Here is a 13,411-nt window from a genome sequence, read left to right on the forward strand (position 1 = left end):
GCCGACCACTGGCGACAACATCGATGTACTGTGGAGACCTCACGCCCCACGTGTTTAGCAATTCGGCGGTACGTCCACACGGCCTCCCGCATGCCCACTATACGCCCTCGCTCAAAGTCCGTCAACTGCACATACGGTTCACGTCCACGCTGTCGCGGCATGCTACCAGTGTTAAAGACTGCAATGGAGCTCCGTATGCCACGGCAAACTGGCTGACACTGACGGCGGCGGTGCACAAATGCTGCGCAGCTAGCGCCATTCGACGGCCAACACCGCGGTTCCTGGTGTGTCCGCTGTGCCGTGCGTGTGATCATTGCTTGTACAGCTCTCTCGCAGTGTCCGGAGCAAGTATGGTGGGTCTGACACACCGGTGTCAATGTGTTCTTTTTTCCATTTCCAGGAGTGTATATATATATACAAAATTCATACGGGTGGGTTAACGGGTTGGCCTTCCCCTTCAGAAGTAATGTTTTATTTGTGTTTCAACTAATTTGTTGATTTTCATTTTGCAGCTAATATTAAATGATGAATTGACTATGGTTGTCTGAATTCTCGTGAAATATACAAAGTCAATCTGATAATAAAAAAAAAAATGGATAAGGCGTCGGACTTCGGATCCGAAGATTGCAGGTTCGAATACTGTCACGGTCGTGTTTTTCCAGTTCTGAAAGAGAAACATACCGTTTTAATGTAGCAATTGTGCGGTACGAAATCGTCTGAATGTTGCTTTATGCTTGGAGATGATCTTGAGCTTGAAACACACACACAAAAAGACCGGTGTTAACTAGCGAAATGGTCGGCAGAGTGCCCTCACCGCGATGTTTGACTGGCACTTGCACATCTAAAACAACGTCGGAAAGTAACTCGTTCGGCTTTTGAGTCACGTCAAGTATGTGTGCTAATTTTGACGCCGTTAGCTCTGCAGATTGTCATGCAATTCCTTTACCTCTCAGAAATGATTATGAAATAAAAGTGAAGTACGTGACGAGTGTGACGTTAGGAAAACATTAGGCAGGATGGAGGGATTCTGTATGGGACCAACCAATCCAAACGAGTACTGTGTGATCTGCTACCTAGCAGATATCCAACGAGGCAGCACGGCTAGCTCAATCGGTAGAGCATGAGACTCTTAATCACAGGGTCGTCGGTTCGAGCCCTACGCTGGACGGAACGGAATTTTTTTCCGCTGCAGATGTAAATTACCGATTTTCTGATTAACGTGATGTAATGGAAATAGCAACTTTAAAATTTGCCTACGTCTCCATCAGTCGCAAGAAATCTGTATTTGAAGGTGAAGGTGATTTGGTAGACATGTGTGAAACTCATGTTCTGAAGTGCAGGTGGTTTTGTTTGGAGAGAACATCGGCTACGTGTCAGATGTGTAGCCTAGCAGTAATGGATCGCCATAGCTGCAAATATTAGTCGAAAATATTAAGTGTTGTCAGCTGAAGTCGGATGATTCAGACGACCATACGGACGAAGTACGCAAAAGTTCCGCTACGCCGCGCCTCTCTAGCTCAGTGGTACAGCACTTGTCTTGTAAACCAGGGGTCGTGAGTTCCATCCTCACAGGAGGAAGACGAATGTTGGAAATCAGTTGCGCGTCATGGCCGTATAGCAAACAGTATCTGTGATGACGAACAATTAGCGACAGGCTTTTTGTTAAGAATAACTCTCAGATGTGATTAAGGCGAATGGCGCAGATAAAACATTTGCCAAAGCGGTACGGCATAAGGTGGGACGAGGCAGTCTGAATTATATTTTACAGATGTATTTCTCACAAATCTCTGAGCTTCTCGCGGTCGTCGTCGTCGCGGCCGCCGCTTCTGCAGAAGTAGCAAATGGCCATCGTGGCAAATGCGGCGAGGGACACCCTGCCATCGATTCCGAAAGCTCAAAGTGTGTTGTCTTGTTTTCCTGTCTATGTTTGGTCGGTCTCGTAACATGTCGAATGTCACGAATAAGTGGGAAAGAGTAAGGATCAGCGGCTGTGTGGAACGAAAACACAATTCCTCAGGGGGTGTGAGCGTTTCGAGATGAGTCGTATATAAGTTATACTTGGTCGTCAGGGACCGTGTGGCCTAATGGATAAGGCGTCGGGCTTCGGATCCGAAGATTGCAGGATCGAATCCTGTCGCGGTCATGTTTCTCCAGTTCTGAAAAAGAAATATATCGTTTAAATGTAGCAAATGAGCAGTACGAAACCGTCTGAATGTTGCTGTTGACCATTTTGTGCTTGGAGATAGTCTTGATCTTGAAACACACACAACAAGACCGGTGTTAACTAGCGAAATGGTCGGCAGAGTACCCTCACCGCGAGGTTTGACTGGCACTTGCACATCTAAAACAACGTCGGAAAGTAACTCGTTCGGCTTTTGAGTCACGTCAAGTATGTGTGTTAATTTTGACGCCGCTAGCTCTGCAGATTGTCATGCAATTCCTTTACCTCTCAGAAATGATTATGAAATGTAAGTGAAGTAGGTGACAAGTGTGAAGTTAGGAAAACATTAGGCAGCATGGAGGGATTCTGTATTGGACCAACCATTCCAAACGAATACTGTGTGATCTGCTACCTAGCAGCTATCCAACGAGGCAACACGGCTAGCTCAGTCGGTAGAGCAAGAGACTCTTAATCACAGGGTCGTGGGGTCGAACCCTAAGCTGGCGGAATGGAATTTTTTTCCGCTGCAGATGTAAATTACCGATTTTCTGATTAACGTGATGTAATGGAAATAGCAACTTTAAAATTTGCCTACATTTTATAGATGTGTTTCTCACAAATCTCAGAGCCTCTCGCGGTCGTCGTCGTCGTCGCCGCTGCCGCTTCTGCAGAAGTAGCAAATGGCTATCGTAGCAAATGCGGCGAGGGTCATCCTGCCATCGATTCCGAATGTGCAAAGTGTGTGGTCTTGTTTTCCTGTCTATGTTTGGTCGGCCTCGTAAGAACTTGAATGTAACGAATGGGTGGGAAAGAGTAAGGGGCAGCGGCTGTGGAAGGAAAACACAATTCCTCAGGGGGTGTGAGCGTTTCGAGATCAGTCGTATATAAGTTATACTTGGTCGTCAGTGACCGTGTGGCCTAATGGATAAGTCGTCGGACTACGGATCGAAAATTGCAGGTTCGAATCCTGTCACGGTTGTGTTTTTCCAGTTCTGAAAAAGAAACATACCGTTATAATGTAGCAATTGAGCAGTACGAAACCGTCTGAATGTTGCTGTTGACCATTTTGTGCTTGGAGATGGTCTTGAGCCAGATACACACACAAAAAGACCGGTGTTAACTAGCGCAATGGTCGGCAGAGTGCCCTCACGGCGAGGTTTGACTGGCACTTGCACATCTATCTCAATGTCGGAAAGTAACTCGTTCGGCTTTTGGGGCACATCAAGTTTGTGTGTTAATTTTGACGCCGCTAGCTCTGCAGATTGTCATGCAATTCCTTTACCTCTCAGAAATGATTATGAAATAAAAGTGAAGTACGTGACGAGTGTGACGTTAGGATAACATTAGGCAGCATGGAGAGATTCTGTATGGGACCAACCAACCCAAAGGATTACTGTTTGATCTGCTACCTAGCAGGTACGAACGTGGCAGCACGGCTAGCTCAGTTGGTAGAGCATGAGACTCTTAATCACAGGGTCGTGGCTTCTAGCCCTACGCTGGGCGGAACGGAATTTTTGTCCGCTGCAGATGTAAATTACCGATTTTCTGATTAACGTGATGTAATGGAAATAGCAACTTTAAAATTTGCCTACGTCTCAATCAGTCACAAGAAAACTGTATTTGAAGGTGAAGGTGATTTTGTAGACATGTGTGAAAGGCATGTTCTGAAGTGCAGGTGGTTTTGTTTGGAGAGAACATCGGCTCCGTGTCAGATGTGTAGCCAAGCAGTAATGGGTCGCCATAGCTGCAAATATTAGTCGAAAATCTGAAGTGTTGTCAGCTGAAGTCTGATGATTCAGACGACCGTACGGACGAAGTACGCAAAAGTGCCGCTAGGCGGCGCCTGTTTAGCTCAGTGGTAGAGCATTGGTCTAGTAAACCAGGTCGTGAGTTCCATCCTCACAGGAGGAAGACGAATCTTGGAAATCAGTTGCATGTCGTGGCCATATAGTAAACAGTATCTGTGATGAGGAACAATTAGCGACAGGCGTTTTATTATGAATTACTCTCAGATGTGATTAAGGCGAATGGCGCAGATAAAGCATTTGCCAAAGCGGTACGGCACAAGGTGGGACGAGGCAGTCTGAATTACATTTTATAGATGTATTTCTCACAAATCTTAGAGCCTCTCGCGGTCGTCGTCGTCGTCGTCTCAGCCGCTTCTGCAAAAGTAGCAAATGGCCATCGTAGCAAATGCGGCGAGGGCCCCAGCCATCGATTCCGAATGCGCAAAGTGTGTGGTCTTGTTTTCCTGTCTATGTTTGGTCGGTCTCGTAAGAGGTTGAATCTAACGCATGGGTGGCAAAGAGTAAGGGGCAGCGGCTGTGTGGAACGAAAACACAATTCCTCAGGGGGGTGTGAGCGTTTCGAGATGAGTTGCATATAATGGATACTTGGTCGTCAGTGACCGCGTGACCTAATTGATAAGGCGTCGGAATTGGGTTCCGAAGATTGCAGGTTCGAATCCTGTCACGGTCGTGTTTTTCCAGTTCTGAAAAAGAAACATACCGTTATAAAGGAGCAATTGAGCAGTACGAAACCGTCTGTATGTTGCTGTTGACCATTTTGTGCTTGGAGATGTTCTTGAGCTTGAAACACACACAACAAGCCCGGTGTTAAGTAGCAAAATGGTCGGCAGAGTGCCCTCACCGCGAGGTTTGACTGGCACTTGCACATCTAAAACAACGTCGGAAAGTAACTCGTTCGGCTTTTGAGTCACGTGAAGTATGTGTGATAATATTGACGCCGCAAGCTCTGCAGATTGTCATGCAATTCCTTTACCTGTCAGAAATGACACGTACTTCACTTTTATTTCATTATCATTTCTGAGAGGTAAAGGAATTGCATGACAATCTGCAGAGCTAGCGGCGTCAAAATTAACACACATACTTGATGTGACTCAAAAGACGAACGAGTTACTTTCCGACGTTGTTTTAGATGTGCAAGTGCCAGTCAAACCTCGCGGTGAGGGCACTCTGCCGACCTTATCGCTAGTTAACACCGGTGTTGTTATGAGTGTTTCAGGCTCAAGACCATCTCCAAGCTCAAAATGGTCAACAGCAACATTCAGACGGTTTCGTACTGCTCAATTGCTACATTATAACGGTATGTTTCTTTTTCAGAAATGGAAAAACACGACTGTGACAGGATTCGAACCTGCAATCTTCGGATCCGAAGTCCGACGCCTTATCCATTAGGCCACACGGTCACTGACAACGAAGTATAACTTAAATACGACTCATCTCGAAACGCTTACACCCCCTGAGGAATTGTGTTTTCGTTCCACACAGCCGCTGCCCCTTACTATTTCCCACCCATTCGTTACATTCAACCTCTTACGAGACCGACCTAACATAGACAGGAAAACAAGACCACACACTTTGCGCATTCGGAATCGATGGCAGGGTGTCCCTCGCCGCATTTGCTACAATGGCCATTTGCTACTTCTGCAGAAGCGGCGGCGGCCGCAGCGACGACGACGAGGACCGCGAGAGGCTCTGAGATTTGTGAGAAATACATCTATAAAATGTAATGCAGACTGCCTGGTCCCACCTTATTCCGTATTGCTTTGGCAAATGCTTTATCTGCGCCATTCGCCTTAATCATATCTGAGAGTAATTCTTAATAAAACACCTGTCGCTAATTGTTCCTCATCACAGATACTGCTATCTATACGGCCACAACTCGCAACTGATTTCCAAGATTCGTCTTCCTCCAGTGAGGATGGAACTCACGACCCCTGGTTTACTAGACACATGTCTACAAAATCACCTTCACTTTCAAATACAGTTTTCTTGCGACTGATGGAGACGTAGGCAAATTTTAAAGTTGCTATTTCCACTACATCACGTTAATCAGAAAATCAGTAATTTACATCTGCAGCGGAAAAAAATTCCGTTCCGCCCAACGTAGGGCTCGAACCCACGACCCTGTGATTAACAGTCTCATGCTCTACCGACTGAGCTAGCCGTGCTGCCTCGTTCCTACATGCTAGGTAGCAGATCACACGGTACTCCTTTGGGTTGGTTGGTCCCATACAGAATCTCTCCATGCTGCCTAATGTTTTCCTAACGTCACACTCGTCACGTACTTCACTTTTATTTCATTATCATTTCTGAGAGGTAAAGGAATTGCATGACAATCTGCAGAGCTAGCGGCGTCAAAATTAACACACATACTTGATGTGACTCAAAAGACGAACGAGTTACTTTCCGACGTTGTTTTAGATGTGCAAGTGCCAGTCAAACCTCGCGGTGAGGGCACTCTGCCGACCTTATCGCTAGTTAACACCGGTGTTGTTATGAGTGTTTCAGGCTCAAGACCATCTCCAAGCTCAAAATGGTCAACAGCAACATTCAGACGGTTTCGTACTGCGACATTAGGCAGCATGGAGTGATTCTGTATGGGAAAAACCAACCCAAATGAGTACTGTGTGATCTGCTACCCAGCAGGTATCCAACGAGGCAGCACGGGTAACTCAGTCGGTAAAGCATAAGACTCTTATTCACAGGGTCGTGGGTTCGAGCCCTACGCTGGGCGGAACGAAATTTATTTCCGCTGCAGATGTAAATTACCGATTTTCTGATTAACGTGATGTAATGGAAATAGCAACTTTAAAATTTGCCTACGTCTCCATCAGTCGCAAGAAAACTGTATTTGAAAGTGAAGGTGATTTTGTAGACATGTGTGAAAGGCATGTTCTGAAGTGCAGGTGGTTTTGTTTGGAGAGAACATAGGCTACGTGTCAGATGTGTAGCCAAGCAGTAATGGGTCGCCATAGCTGCAAATATTAGTCGAAAATATGAAGTGTTGTGAGCTGAAGTCTGATGATTCAGACGAGCATACGGACGAAGTACGCAAAAGTGCCGCTAGGCGGCGCCTGTTTAGCTCAGTGGTAGAGCATTGGTCTAGTAAACCAGGGGTCGTGAGTTCCATCCTCACTGGAGGAAGACGAATCTTGGAAATCAGTTGCGAGTCGTGGCCGTATAGAAAGCAGTATCTGTGATGAGGAGCAATTAGCGACAGGCGTATTATTAAGAATTACTCTCAGATGTGATTAAGGCGAATGGCGCAGATGAAGCATTTGCCAAAGCGGTACGGCATAAGGTGGGACGAGGCAGTCTGAATTACATTTTAAAGATATATTTCTCACAAATCTCAGAGCCTCTCGCGGTCCTCGTCGTCGTCGTTGCGGCCGCCGCCGCTTCTGCAGAAGTAGCAAATGGCCATCGTAGCAAATGCGGCGAGGGACACCCTACCATCGATTCCGAATGCGCAAAGTGTGTGGTCTTGTTTTCCTGTCTATGTTTGGTCGGTCTCGTAAGAGGTTGAATGTAACGAATGGGTGGCAAAGAGTAAGGGGCAGCGGCTGTGTGGAAAGAAAACACAGTTCCTCAGGGGGTGTGAGCGTTTCGTGATGAGTCGTATATAAGTTATACATGGTCATCAGTGCCTGTGTGGCCTAATGGATAAGGCGTTGTACTTCGGATCCCAAGATTGCAGGTTCGAATCCTGTCACGGTCGTCTTTTTCCAGTTCTGAAAAACAAACATACCGTTTTAATGTAGCAATTGTGCAGTACGAAACCTTCTGAATGTTGCTGTTGACCATTTTGTGCTTGGAGATGGTCTTGAGCTTGAAACACACACAACAAGACCGGTGTTAACTAGTGAAATGGTCGGCAGAGTGCCCTCACCGCGAGGTTTGACTGGCACTTGCACATCTAAATCCACGTCGGAAAGTAGCTCGTTCGGCTTTTGAGTCACGTAAAGTATATTTGTTAATTTTGACGCCGCTAGCTCTGCAGATTGTCATGCAATTCCTTTACCTCTCAGAAATGATTATGAAATAAAAGTGAAGTACGTGACGAGTGTGACGTTAGGAAAACATTAGGCAGCATGGAGAGATTATGTATGGGACCAACCAACCTAAACGAGTAATATGTGATCTGCTACCCAGCAGGTATCCAACGAGGCAGCACGGCTAGCTCAGTCGGTAGAGCATGAGATTCTTAATCACAGGGTCGTGGGTTCGAGCCCTATGCTGGGCGGAACGGAATTTTTTTCCGCTGCAGATGTAAATTACTGATTTTCTGATTAACGTGATGTAGTGGAAATTGCAACTTTAAAATTTGCCTACGTCTCCATCAGTCGCAGGGAAACTGTATTTGAAGGTGAAGGTGATTTTGTAGACATGTGTGAAAGTCATGTTCTGAAGTGCAGGTGGTTTTGTTTGGAGAGAACATCGGCTACGTGTCAGATGTGTAGCCAAGCAGTAATGGGTCGAAATAGCTGCAAATATTAGTCGAAAATATGAAGTGTTGTCAGCTGAAGTCTGATGATTCAGACGACCGTACGGACGAAGTACGTAAAAGTGCCGCTAGGCGGCGCCTGTTTAGCTCAGTGGTAGAGCATTGGTCTAGTAAACCAGGGGTCGTGAGTTCCATCCTCACAGGAGGAAGACGAATCTTGGAAATCAGTTGCGCAACGTGGCTGTATAGCAAACAGTATCTGTGATGAGGAACAATTAGCGAGAGGCGTATTATTAAGAATTACTCTCAGATGTGATTAAGGCGAATTGCGCAGATAAAGCATTTGCCAAAGCGGTACGGCATAAGGTGGGACGAGGCAGTCTGAATTAGATTTTATAGATGTATTTCTCACAAATTTCAGAGCCTCTCGCGTCGTAGTCGTCGTCGTCGTCGTCGCTTCTGCAGAAGTAGCAAATGGCCATCGTAGCAAATGCGGCGAGGGACACCCTGCCATCGATTCCGAATGCGCAAAGTGTGTGGTCTTGTTTTCCTGTCTATGTTTGGTCGGTCTCGTAAGAGGTTGGAAGTAACGAATGGGTGGGAAAGAGTAAGGGGCATAGGCTGTGTGGAACGAAAACACAATTCCACAGGGGGTGTGAGCGTTTCGAGATGAGTCGTATATGAGTTACACTTGGTCGTCAGTGTCCGTGTGGCCTAATGGATATGGCGTCGGACTTCGGATCCGAAGATTGCAGGTTCGAATCCTGTCACGGTCGTGTTTTTCCAGTTCTGAAAAAGAATCATACCGTTTTAATGTAGCAATTGAGCAGTACGAAACCTTCTGAATGTTGCTGTTGACCATTTTGTGCTTATAGATGGTCTTGAGCCTTAAACACACACAACAAGACCGGTGTTAACTAGCGAAATGGTCGGCAGAGTGCCCTCACCGCGAGTATTGACTGGCACTTGCACATCTAAAACAACGTCGGAAAGTTACTCATTTGGCTTTTGAGCCACATCAAGTATGTGTGTTAATTTTGACGCCGCTAGCTCTGCAGATTGTCATGCAATTCCTTTACCTCTCAGAAATGATTATAAAATAAAAGTGAAGTACGTGACGAGTGTGACGTTAGGAAAACATTAGGCAGCATGGAGAGATTCTGTATGGGAACACCCAACCCAAACGAGTACAGTTTGATCTGCTACCCAGCCGGTATCCAACGAGGCAGCACGGCTAGCTGAGTCGGTAGAGCATGAGTCTCTTATTCACAGGGTCGTGGGTTCGAGCCCTACGCTGGGCGGAACGGAATTCTTTTCCGCTGCAGATGTAAATTACCGATTTTCTGATTAACGTGATGTAATGGAAATAGCAACATTAAAATTTGCCTACTTCTCCATCACTCGCAAGAAAACAGTATTTGAAGGTGAAGGTGATTTTGTAGACATGTGTGAAAGTCATGTTCTGAAGTGCCGGTGGTTTTGTTTGGAGAGAACATCGGCTACGTGTCAGATGTGTAGCCAAGCAGTAATGGGTCGCCATAGCTGCAAATATTAGTCGAAAATATGAAGTGTTGTCAGCTGAAGTCTGATGATTCAGACGAGCATACGGACGAAGTACGCAAAAGTGCCGCTATGCGGCGTCTGTTTAGCTCAGTGGTAAAGCATTGGTCTAGTAAACCAGGGGTCGTGAGTTCCATCCTCACAGGAGGAAGACGAGTCTTGGAAATCAGTTGCGCGTCGTGGCCGTATAGAAAGCAGTATCTGTGATGAGGAACAATTAGCGACAGGCGTATTATTAAGAACTTCTCCCAGATGTGATTAAGGCGAATGGTTCAGTTAAAGAATTTGCCAAAGCAGTACGGCATAAAGTGGGACGAGTCAGTCTGAATTACATTTTATAGATGTATTTCTCACAAACCTCTGAGCCTGTCGTCGTCGTCGCCGCCGCCGCTTCTGCAGAAGTAGCAAATGGCCATCGTGGCAAATGCGGCGAGGGACACCCTGCCATCGATTCCGAAAGCTCAAAGTGTGTTGTCTTGTTTTCCTGTCTATGTTTGGTCGGTCTCGTAACATGTCGAATGTAACGAATAAGTGGGAAAGAGTAAGGATCAGCGGCTGTGTGGAACGAAAACACAATTCCTCAGGGGGTGTGAGCGTTTCGAGATGAGTCGTATATAAGTTGTACTTGGTCGTCAGTAAGTGTGTGGCCTAATGGATAAGGCGTCGGACTTCGGATCCGAAGATTGCAGGTTCGAATCCTGTCACGGTCGTGTTTTTCCAGTTCTGAAAAAGAAACATACCGTTTTAATGTAGCAATTGAGCAGTACGAAACCGTCTGAATGTTGCTGTTGACCATTCTGTGCTTTGAGATGGTCTTGAGCCTGAAACACACACAACAAGACCGGTGTTAACTAGCTAAATGGTCGGCAGAGTGCCCTCACCGCGAGTTTTGACTGGCACTTGCACATCTAAAACAACGTCGGAAAGTAACTCGTTCGGCTTTTGAGTCACATCAAGTATGTGTGTTAATTTTGACGCCGCTAGCTCTGCAGATTGTCATGCAATTCCTTTACCTCTCAGAAATGATTATAAAATAAAAGTGAAGTACGTGACGAGTGTGACGTTAGGAAAACATTAGGCAGCATGGAGAGATTCTGTATGGGAACACCCAACCCAAACGAGTACAGTTTGATCTGCTACCCAGCCGGTATCCAACGAGGCAGCACGGCTAGCTCAGTCGGTAGAGCATGAGTCTCTTATTCACAGGGTCGTGGGTTCGAGCCCTACGCTGGGCGGAACGGAATTCTTTTCCGCTGCAGATGTAAATTACCGATTTTCTGATTAACTTGATGTAATGGAAATAGCAACATTAAAATTTGCCTACTTCTCCATCACTCGCAAGAAAACAGTATTTGAAGGTGAAGGTGATTTTGTAGACATGTGTGAAAGTCATGTTCTGAAGTGCCGGTGGTTTTGTTTGGAGAGAACATCGGCTACGTGTCAGATGTGTAGCCAAGCAGTAATGGGTCGCCATAGCTGCAAATATTAGTCGAAAATATGAAGTGTTGTCAGCTGAAGTCTGATGATTCAGACGAGCATACGGACGAAGTACGCAAAAGTGCCGCTATGCGGCGTCTGTTTATCTCAGTGGTAGAGCATTGGTCTAGTAAACCAGGGGTCGTGAGTTCCATCCTCACAGGAGGAAGACGAGTCTTGGAAATCAGTTGCGCGTCGTGGCCGTATAGAAAGCAGTATCTGTGATGAGGAACAATTAGCGACAGGCGTATTATTAAGAACTTCTCCCAGATGTGATTAAGGCGAATGGTTCAGTTAAAGAATTTGCCAAAGCAGTACGGCATAAAGTGGGACGAGTCAGTCTGAATTACATTTTATAGATGTATTTCTCACAAACCTCTGAGCCTGTCGTCGTCGTCGTCGTCGTCGTCGTCGTCGTCGTCGTCGTCGTCGTCGCCGCCGCCGCTTCTGCAGAAGTAGCAAATGGCCATCGTAGCAAATGCGGCGAGGGACACCCTGCCATCGATTCCGAATGCGCAAAGTGTGTGGTCTTGTTTTCCTGTCTATGTTTGGTCAGTCTCGTAAGAGGTTGAATGTAACGAATGGGTGGCAAAGAGTAAGGGGCAGCGGCTGTGTGGAACGAAAACACAATTCCTCAGGGGCGTGAGCGTTTCGAGATGAGTCGTATATAAGTTGTACTTGGTCGTCAGTAAGTGTGTGGCCTAATGGATAAGGCGTCGGACTTCGGATCCGAAGATTGCAGGTTCGAATCCTGTCACGGTCGTGTTTTTCCAGTTCTGAAAAAGAAACATACCGTTTTAATGTAGCAATTGAGCAGTACGAAACCGTCTGAATGTTGCTGTTGACCATTCTGTGCTTTGAGATGGTCTTGAGCCTGAAACACACACAACAAGACCGGTGTTAACTAGCTAAATGGTCGGCAGAGTGCCCTCACCGCGAGTTTTGACTGGCACTTGCACATCTAAAACAACGTCGGAAAGTAACTCGTTCGGCTTTTGAGTCACATCAAGTATGTGTGTTAATTTTGACGCCGCTAGCTCTGCTGATTGTCATGCAATTCCTTTACCTCTCAGAAATGATTATGAAATAAAAGTGAACTACGTGACGAGTGTGACGTTAGGAAAACATTAGGCAGCATGGAGAGATTCTGTATGGGACCACCCAACCCAAACGAGTACAGTGTGATTTGCTACCCAGCAGGTATCCAACGAGGCAGCACGGCTAGCCCAGTTGGTAGAGCATGAGACTCTTATTCACAGGTTCGTGTGTTCGAGCCCTACGCTGTTCGGAACGGAATTTTTTTCCGCTGCAGATGTAAATTACCGATTTTCTGATTAACGTGATGTAATGGAAATAGCAACTTTAAAATTTGCCTACGACTCCATCAGTCGCAAGAAAACTGTATTTGAAGATGAAGGTGATTTTGTAGACATGTGTGAAAGTCATGTTCTGAAGTGCAGGTGGTTTTGTTTGGAGAGAAATCCGCTACGTGTCAGATGTGTAGCCAAGCAGTAATGGGTCGCCATAGCTGCAAATATTAGTCGAAAATATGATGTGTTGTCAGCTGAAGTCTGATGATTCAGACGACCATATGGACGAAGTACGCAAAAGTGCCGCTAGGCGGCGCCTGTTTAGCTCAGTGGTAGAGGATTGGTCTAGTAAACCAGGGTTCGTGAGTTCCATACTCACAGGAGGAAAACGAATCTTGGAAATCAGTTGCGTATCGTGGCCGTATAGCAAACAGTATCTGTGATGAGGAACAATTAGCGACAGGCGTATTATTAAGAATTACTCTCTGATGTGACTAAGGCGAATAGCGCAGATAAAGCATTTGCCAAAGCAGTACGGCCGATTCTTCGGCGGACCTCGGAAGAGTTCCGCCCTTCGATACCTTGCAGAGTACTGCTACGTATCGAAGTGTTAGGGCTTCGCAGAAGTCGCAGTCGCAGTCGCAGTCGCAGTCGC

The 13,411-nt window shown here is 46.2% G+C and overlaps 8 non-coding genes across 8 annotated transcripts; 6 read left to right on the forward strand and 2 right to left on the reverse strand.

Moving 5' to 3' along the window:
* The first annotated feature begins 2,070 nt into the window (after positions 1-2,070).
* Trnar-ucg (transfer RNA arginine (anticodon UCG)) lies at positions 2,071-2,143 on the forward strand. The gene has a single exon. It is a non-coding gene; the product is annotated as a tRNA-Arg (tRNA).
* A 3,153-nt stretch (positions 2,144-5,296) lies between these two features.
* Trnar-ucg (transfer RNA arginine (anticodon UCG)) lies at positions 5,297-5,369 on the reverse strand. Its single transcript has one exon. It is a non-coding gene; the product is annotated as a tRNA-Arg (tRNA).
* Positions 5,370-6,061: 692 nt separating this feature from the next.
* On the reverse strand, positions 6,062-6,134 carry Trnan-guu (transfer RNA asparagine (anticodon GUU)). Its single transcript has one exon. It is a non-coding gene; the product is annotated as a tRNA-Asn (tRNA).
* A 2,002-nt stretch (positions 6,135-8,136) lies between these two features.
* Trnak-cuu (transfer RNA lysine (anticodon CUU)) lies at positions 8,137-8,209 on the forward strand. The gene has a single exon. It is a non-coding gene; the product is annotated as a tRNA-Lys (tRNA).
* Positions 8,210-9,113: 904 nt separating this feature from the next.
* Positions 9,114-9,186, forward strand: Trnar-ucg (transfer RNA arginine (anticodon UCG)). The gene has a single exon. It is a non-coding gene; the product is annotated as a tRNA-Arg (tRNA).
* A 1,421-nt stretch (positions 9,187-10,607) lies between these two features.
* Trnar-ucg (transfer RNA arginine (anticodon UCG)) lies at positions 10,608-10,680 on the forward strand. Its single transcript has one exon. It is a non-coding gene; the product is annotated as a tRNA-Arg (tRNA).
* A 452-nt stretch (positions 10,681-11,132) lies between these two features.
* Trnak-cuu (transfer RNA lysine (anticodon CUU)) lies at positions 11,133-11,205 on the forward strand. The gene has a single exon. It is a non-coding gene; the product is annotated as a tRNA-Lys (tRNA).
* A 931-nt stretch (positions 11,206-12,136) lies between these two features.
* On the forward strand, positions 12,137-12,209 carry Trnar-ucg (transfer RNA arginine (anticodon UCG)). The gene has a single exon. It is a non-coding gene; the product is annotated as a tRNA-Arg (tRNA).
* Positions 12,210-13,411: the final 1,202 nt, after the last annotated feature.

This window comes from Schistocerca gregaria, unplaced genomic scaffold (genome assembly GCF_023897955.1).
Source record: "Schistocerca gregaria isolate iqSchGreg1 unplaced genomic scaffold, iqSchGreg1.2 ptg000156l, whole genome shotgun sequence".
Taxonomy (NCBI): domain Eukaryota; kingdom Metazoa; phylum Arthropoda; class Insecta; order Orthoptera; family Acrididae; genus Schistocerca; species Schistocerca gregaria.